General features: G+C 36.6%; 1 protein-coding gene across 4 annotated transcripts in view; it reads left to right on the top strand.

The window, feature by feature from the left end:
• Window positions 1-7057: 7057 nt before the first annotated feature.
• Window positions 7058-8903, top strand: part of LOC117417975 (myosin-11-like) — a 32159-nt gene continuing 30313 nt past the window's right edge. For 3 of the 4 annotated variants that reach the window (XM_034030425.3, XM_034030428.3, XM_034030427.3), the window contains exon 1: window positions 7058-7163. The gene's annotated coding sequence lies outside the window, so the exon portion shown is untranslated. Of the gene's footprint in view, window positions 7164-8770; window positions 8848-8903 lie in introns of all 4 variants that reach the window. The other variant, XM_059035588.1, reaches the window with a different exon arrangement.

Below are 8903 nucleotides of genomic sequence, written 5' to 3'. Positions count from 1 at the left end.
CTAAGAGATGCAGAATGTGACCCTTATTTCTGGAGGGAGTGACAAGCTGTGAAATGCAATGTCACTTCACAGGAAGGGGGGGGGGGAAGAGAGTGTGGCAGTGTACTTTTTCTTTAAAAAATAAATAAATAAATAAATAAATTGGTTACTCATCATAAAACTAAAAATACATTTTTAGCATGGAAAAAAAGATTAGTGTTAATTCTTACTTTTATTTTGGAATTGTGAATTCAAACATTCTATGTATTGTTAAAGCAGTTCCCTGTATATTATACTCTATTACTTTTGTGTAATTTCTCTAAAGCTTTCTTTGACTTTCAATAGCTCCTGAAGAAGATGATGGAGTGTAGTGTGCTTCTGAATGTGGAGTGAGGGTTTGCTTTGATACACACTTTTTGAGGACTCCTTAGAAGGAGGAGGGATTCTTTTTGTTCACAAAAACAAATGTTCTAACTGCAGATGATTTCCATTATTCCAGTAATTATACAGTATGATAAATATATGAAGGTAGACTTCATGGTCTCGGATCTAAACAATTATTTTTGATATTACCATGCCTTAAAGTAACAGGAAACATAATGGGAGTATCTCGTACAACACCCTCAGATAATTTCCAGGAATGTAGATGAAGAAAAGTCTGATGCGCCCCCCCCCCCCCTTTCCTCCTTATCTTTTGCCAGATGTCATTGCAAGTGTAGCAGGGCAATTACCAATGGTGTTAATATTTAACTAAGATGCTCCAGATCGCTTCTTCCCGTCACTAACATGATTTAGAATAGCTTTGTACACACAGTCACTGTCAGATGTAAAGTTGTGATCGTTTCTAGCGCACACCAATGTCCTGCAGAAGCTAAACAGGGTGCCAGCAATGAGCGTATCTGTGTCACTTCTAGAAAGAAAGTAGAAACACGAAAACACAGCTTTCACCGGCAGCAACAGAACTCGGGGTAAAAAGTTAGAACTTTTTTAGAATATACTTAAAAAAATGCAGAATATACTTAAATGTGTTTGATAGTATTTCAGTTATGGTTAGAATGTGTTTCACGTAGTATTCTGTATACACAGTGTGTCTAATAATATATACATGTTTATATGTAATATCTCCAATTTGCTAAACCATTGCTGTAGGTAGAACCCTTGATCTAAAAATGGCCTCCAGTAGTGCATTTTGTGCAGTTTCCCTATTCCTGGTTCTTAACAGTGTGTCGCTATATTGAGGAAGAGCATGGGATTAGATCAAAGAGTTTTGACTGAATTTCAATACAGGTTCAAAAAGCAAAAACACAAACATCAGGTCTGGAAAGCTGCGTGGTTTTCAGCTACCATAAATAGAAGCATGACGTTCTTTAAAATATATCGATGTTGCTTCTTATCAGAAACCAGAATGACATGGCTGGAAATGACTTCCTCTTAATTCCTGATTCTGTTTACTGAATTTCTTTTGAAAATGGTTGGAATGCAATGGAGAATGTTTTAAATGAACGTCACTTCACCACTTAATGATACACTTACCAATAATGATTCTAAGAATAATACTGGGTGAGCAAAAAAAAAAAAAAAAACACAACACGATGCTACAAGTTAAACAGTGGAGAGCAACTGTAACTGTCTTACTGTAAGAGTAGGCTTCAAGAATAACAGGCATCCTAACAAATATGGAATGTCCGCGATAGCCTGAGCTGCTCAGCTCCCACGACCCCTTTGGTTTTTTTCTGCTCTTCAGGGAGAATATATAGCACTATTTTTATTCAGCCTCGTTGGGACGTAGATACAGCTGTAACAAATGATGTCTCAATTTATCAGACGCTGCGGGGCTGACTTTTCCAAGCATGAAATGTAAACGCCAACATACTGTTGGGACCAGTGTCCGTGCCTTACAAACCACCGCTTAATCAATTGAACTTTTAACTCTCAAGTGTATTCATTAGGGACAGTGAAAGTAGTACGTAGTAAGAGCACACAGTGCTGCGTGAGTGTTCTATCCTGGCTGTATGAATTACAGAAGCGCTTGAGTGTTCTATCCTGGCTGTATGAATTACAGAAGCGCTTGAGTGTTCTATCCTGGCTGTATGAATTACAGAAGCACATTTGCTCCATTCTGTTTCTGGAATTACAGGGCACTACAGTGAAACTGATCCAAAAAGCAGCAAGTTGGATTTCTGTATAACTGCAAATCTAAAGCTTTGTTGTATTTGAGAGAATTCAAATCCTGTATTGATGCTGTTAAAGGCAGGATTTTTTTTTAAAAAAGGAATAAGTCATAGTGTATTTTGGACACTGTTTTACGAACACATTATAATGACACATACTCAGGTTATGCACATGTTATTTTTGGATCATCTCCATAAATAAAATGTCAAACTGCAGATCAGCCACACTTCGAGTTGTCTTTACTGTCCAATTTTAAAAGAATGCCTTGTGATAAGTGAGATTGTACCTTATAAGGGATGTACAGTTCTGATTGTTTGAATAGTTACATGTTAAAGAATTTAAACAAGCTTATAAATGACTACTTTTCTTCTTAATAAATCCCACCCTCCCTTCCATCCCCCAGCTTGTTCATTTGAATGGAAAAAGAGGGGGAGGTGTGGTGTCAGAAAATATCATTTATAAATTCTTCCCAAATAGAGGATTGGAGAGCTGTTGACTGGAGAGAGAGAGAGATTACAGTTTAACCCTTTGTTGCATTGTGTAGGCGTGTAATCAAAGAATGAATATTGTTGGTTGACAAGCCTCTTTGTGACATTCATGGGGTTTCCATGCGGTGCAATTTACACGTGAAATGGTGATCGTGTGCACGTTTGGGAGAATTACTCGTTTAAATCAGGTTCGTGGCCAAAAAAAAACAGCCAAAGAGAGGGATAGGGTAAATCTCATTTACTTCTGTAAATGAAGAAACACACCCAGTTTCGCATGGAAACCCACATTTCACGTGTAAATGTTAATGAGCGTGTTTATCCTCAAGTGGCCTCACTATAAATATTGCAAGGGAGCAGGTCACTTGTTACTGTGGATTCCAAGACGGCAGAAAGTAGTGGCTGATGGGCGGTTTTATGGTTAGCAGTGGTGTAGTTTACCTTAATGATAATGCGGGCAGCTTTTTTTATTATTGTTTTTTACTGTGTCTGGTCTGTCATATTGTATATCTCTTGAAATTAAATTAACTTGAAATTAAATTAACTTTAAGGGATGGATCTAGATACCAGTGCATAAGGGGCCATGCTTTGAATGAGAAATTTAAAAAAAACAGCTTATTTTACAACTTCCGTATTACACTGTAGAAAACATCCTAGCAGCAGCAGATAGAGAAAAGCAGCCATATATTAAATATCTTTGTATGCTTCAGTTAGAATCAGCCCTGACCTCTATTGTACTAGATATGTTGCAGGTCAATTAATTTTCCAATCCCCCGAGCTAACTACATAGCGAAGGGAATGCATGCCTGCTTCTCCATGCTTGTTGTATACTTTGTTTTAATGATCCCCATGCCATATTTAGTCAGTTTCCCAGGCCTGTTGGGTTAAAAACTCCAATATGGGAATGCTGAAGGGATTCCTCAAAGACTCTGCTGCCCTTATATGGCAAGCCAGGAGCCCCCTCACCCACAGACAGTACTGCAGCTTCCTTGCACTGCATTGTCCCGTTCTAGATAAGGACCAAAGGCCCACAGTGATTTCCATCTACCTCCCCCATCCAATTATCTTCTAAAGCATCTCCCATTCAAAGCACATACCTATCTCTCTCTCTCTCTCTATTGGGCTGAAAAACAAAACACCCTCCTGTGATTTATAGCACAAAATAGGAGCTCTGCCCTTATATGGAAGGCTCATGGTTGCAGTACATATTCTAGTTTTCTTAAGAAATTCTCTCTGGATGTTTAAATCAAGGGAAACAAGGGATCCCTCACTAACAACTGCTAAACTGTTTTTTTCTTTTTGTTCCTGTAACTTTATAAGTAGCTATACATAAATACTACCCCAGGATGAGCAGTTAAAGAGTTTCAGTGTCTTAAAATAGACAGAGAGATGCAGTTTAATCTTTCTAAGACATGCACATCGGTACCATTGCAACAATGGAACTGGAACTGGAACTCTGCTTGAATAATAGCTGTCAATGCAGTAGAACCTGTCAGCTTCATCACCCTCTATGACAGCAGTGAAAAAATACAAAGTTTCTTATTGTTTTGTGAACATTATTTGTTTCCACACCAGCAGTGCGAGGTGACTTGACCATGTTTAAATTGCAGGAGCATATGCTCACAGTCCCACAGTATGCACAGTATATTAAAGGAGCGCTGTAATCCTGTCATCAGTCCTTTATCTCCTATTGAGTACACTGTGCACTTATTGTTAGTACTGAACTAGAGCCAATTATTTGTGTATACAGTGTACACCCACACAGTTCATACAGTTCCTGTGAAAAAGACAACTTGCACTGCATCCAAGTATTTATTAAAAGGCACATGATGTCTGCCAAAAGACAGCAGTTTAGCTGCCCATACACATACACAACATTGTTCTCCCCTTTAAGATGTTATTGGTCACTTGTCATTTTTTATCTATCTATCTATATATCTATCTATCTATCTATATACAACAGTTCTGTTGTAATTTCAATGCTTGTCTGCTTTCTATTCCTTAAGGATATTATCTTCAAATTTTGCTCATGCTTGTTAGACAGCTTTCTGGGACTTCTGTCCTGGGTTTGTCAATTACAGATGATATTTCTCTGTACTTGTTGATTATGCTTCGGATACCACACCTTGAAAATCAAGTGATGTGAGCTGTTTCACTCAATGTTTTTCCTTCTTTATGCATGTCAAGGGTGTTATAATAGTAGAAAACAGTAGTGGATGAGACGTAAAAGGTCTCATTGTAAGTGACTCTGCAGAAGCAGCAGCAGTTGTTGATGCATAGTTCACCCTCTAGTCTCTGTAAGTCGCTTTGGATAAAAGCGACTGCTAAATGACTAATTAATAATAATAATGGTAATAATGAGGCTTGGTGGAATTGCACCATCACAGTCGGGTAACATTTTAATATATTTGACATTTGTGTAAGGTCCTGATGGTTGTACAAAGGTTTATTAAAAGTAGGGTAATGCTTTGCTGTTATGATCTGCAATTTGAGATCAATATAATGCCATTTAAATGTAAATCTAACATGTTTTTGTATTTAACAGCAGCTTATACTGTTGACCATGTTCCTCAGTGTATGCAGTGTAGTTTAATTTTCACTTCAACATATGAGGAACCTTTGCTCTCACTCTGTGTATGATCTTGTACTTGTGGTTTCCCACTTTCTAGAGGTCTGGCCTGTGTGTGACTTTTGAAAAAGTTGTCAGAATATATAAATAAATGATTAAATAAAACATATTGTCATCCTTGTCAGGAGTAAAATGGAGGCAATAACACACAATACACATTTGAGAGAATAGTAAACAATTATAATTATATATAGTAAGAAAATTACGCTCACTTTGTTCGTTCGCCCCTTTAAAAACTTAGACCCAACACAAAAATTGAAGGTTTAGCGCTGATGCGCACTTTTAATAATACAAAAATAAACAAAAACAACACCTAGCTCCTTCGGAGCACTAACTAAACATGAAGAGGTCCCTCAAAATGAAACACTTTTACACACAAATATTTTTTTTTTTTTACCAAAACACTATGGTTCTTACAATACCTTTTTCTCTTACCAGTTCCCTGGTGATCTCTCTCTTAATGGAGCTTCAAGCTCTCTTGTTATACTTTGTGGCTGTTCCCAATTGACACCAATTATCTCATTTGGGAACAGCCACATTCTCACATGTTTTGGCAGGGAGGATTTTTAACCCCCTCCCTGCCACTGCTAGGATGTTATATATATATATATATATATATATATATATATATATATATATATATATATATATATATATATATATATATAAAGATAGGCTACACTGTAGACCTAGTTTAAAGCAGAACAGAAATGTTGACCGCTGAACACACTAAATGACCCCCCACCCCTTTCCCTGTTTGATTTAACACCCAAAAAAAACCCTCGTTTCCAGCCACCATGAAAAAGACATTCCTGAAAATGGCATCTGATAGACTGTATTATATAAATGTCTGCAACAAAAATAATAACATTAATAAAATGTACACAGAAAATATTACTGCAAGTTTAGTTTTTTTCAGTTTCTATGCTGATGTGGCACCCCACTCTGGTCTATAGACAGGTCTGGTCTATATGGATGTATAAGAAGTATTCAGAGCTTGTCTGTTTATTTTCAAAAAGCTGTTGAGTGTTTTGAGCTGCAAGTGCTCTCTAAGAGTGAGTACTTGAAGATAATAATTGGACCAGCACTCAGCTCCTCTACCCAGCCCTGACTGAATTAAAAGAAAAGAATAATACCTGCTGTATTATTGAATTGTGGTTTGTCAAACTTGTACTTTGCTTGAACAAAAGTTATTGTATTTCTTGCTCTTATTGTATTACTTGTATTGTAACGCTTGAAATGTTTTTGCTTACGATTGTAAGTCGCCCTGGATAAGGGCGTCTGCTAAGAAATAAATAATAATAATAATAATAATAATAACATCAACACAGAATCTCTGATATCACTGTCTGCTAGCTAAAAAACCAGCAACGTGAGAAATCAAGAATCATAAAATATAGGCCTACTCTCCAAATCCCAAATCCCTATATTTGCTCAAGATGGCGATTCCTAACAAGTTCTATGAAAGGTGGCATTACAGTGTTTTAGGCCTTCCATCACGAATAATCATTTTGTCTTTCTGAAGAGGGCAGAAAGAGATATTATCTACAGTATCATGTAGTATCACTTAAAGAGGAAGTGATTATTGCCAAATTATTATTTTTTTTTGTAGATTCCTGATAGAATAAATGCAATTAATTAGACAAGTCTGCCCTATACAGATCCTGCCCCACCACCGCCACCCCTCCCACTGCACTGCACTACACTACACTGTGCTGTACTTGAGAGTGCATCAGTGAAAAGAGGAGGGGCTATCCCATGCAGCCCTCCCTCTTATTGGGTGGCTCTGTCTAAATACCCTGCTGAAAGCTGGAGATGATAATTTGGACTGTTCATCTTTGGAATACCCCACAAGCTCAGGACTCTCCAAATCAAACTTCATTAGACAAGCAACCCTTGTAAGTATAAACCCTATACATCTCTGCATCTCATTCTCTGCCTTTAGTTCTCACTCTGTGGGCCACGCTCTCTAGTCCTTTAAACATTCAGTCGTGTATTTTTAAACAAAATGCAAACTTTTTTTGTTCAAACAAACTATTCAGGTAAGTAATTTAAAGTGTATGCTAAGATGTTTCTTACTAGTTGTGTGACATACATAGTCTAATGGCTTGTTTCCTTTTGGAAGCAAAGGCAAACTTTGCACATGCTCTTTTTTTTTCTTCACAATGCAGATGGAGTTCTTACAGATGCAGCTACAAACTTTGAAGCCATCTCTTAACTTGCACAATTTGTTTATGGTCGCAAACGAAAGATCTATCTTGTTTAATCCAGTCGTTAAAAAGTATTATGTTGATGTTATCTGCATGCGTACACAATAGCAACAGAGACAGTGTAGTAAGGTCTTTCAAGCACAGCTAATTAAATGCTGTAACACTGTAACAGGGTGTGTGTATGTCGGTGCTTTGTAGTTAGTTTGTAGACTAAAGATAGTACACTGACGTGGTTTGAATGTGTCAGTTTGATAAGTATTTTTTGCTAGCTGTTAATTTCAGGTTGTAAATGTAAAGATATTTTAAAAAAACTACTTCAGCTTCTTGCAATAGAGTTTGATATTGCAGAAGTATGCATTGCTGCAATCTAAAGTCATTACAGAGGTCCTGATCAAGCCACCTCCTTTAGGGTATTTGGCATCAGCAGGTAACTCAGGCTAACTGGAGTGGTATTTCTTGTCAATTTGACATTATGTTCCTCTGTGTTCATGTTAAAAACATGCCTTGACAAGAAATATACAGGACGACATGCTAATTTAATGGAGTGTAAATGCACATTAATCGTTTTATACAGTATGCAGTACTACTTTCCCCACAGAAAATATTACCTGTTTAAATGTTTTATTGTCAATTTATTTTTACTGTCAATTTATTGTCAAGATACTTGAAAGTTTAGCAACTTTTTTTTTTCTTTTCAGTTAAAAACATGTTTGAAATTGTGAGGAGCTCAATAACCAAGCCCTTAGCATTTATTTATAAAAAAAAAAAACAATAGCTTAGGAAGTTGGAGGAAGTCACGATTCTCAATGCAAGACTGGAAAACACAAGCTGAACTGAATACAACCCACACAACGGAATCCCTGTATAAAAATACGTGGTTTGAACATTAAATTTCTGGTTATACTAGTCCTGCCATGTTACCATTTTATATACATCTGCACATTTACAGTGTTACTATTTTAGGTAATTATATTACTCTATTCTGGTATTTTACTGTAGTATATATTAATCAATACTTATTACATATACACATTGGTTTCTGATTAACTGCATAACTATTGCTTCAAACCCAACCATTTTTTTTTTTTTTTTTTTTTTTTTTTTAACAATGCAGTTAAATGATAATGATTTTAAATTGCTTTTACATGGCAGTAGTTACACTGTAGTCTCACAACCCAATTTTGTCATGCACTTTTCATATGAGGTGATTTGAAGTGCTGTAAATTTCAAGCTGATAGGGTTTTTGGAGTTGTTTTTACTGATGTTTTTCCAATTCAATGCATTTTGCTCTGCAGTTGTTTTTGATATAGGTGACTCTGTGGGGTAGCCAGCTTTATCGCCAGCCCCGCCTTCTCCCTGTACTGGGTTCTGGGTGAGGAGAAAGTTAAAATTGAATATTATTCATGAAGAAATTATTATTTACTGCAT

Source organism: Acipenser ruthenus, chromosome 13 (assembly GCF_902713425.1).
Source record: "Acipenser ruthenus chromosome 13, fAciRut3.2 maternal haplotype, whole genome shotgun sequence".
Lineage (NCBI taxonomy): Eukaryota > Metazoa > Chordata > Actinopteri > Acipenseriformes > Acipenseridae > Acipenser > Acipenser ruthenus.
Note: the sequence above shows the minus strand (reverse complement) of the source record. Positions and strands in the feature narration are given on the sequence as shown.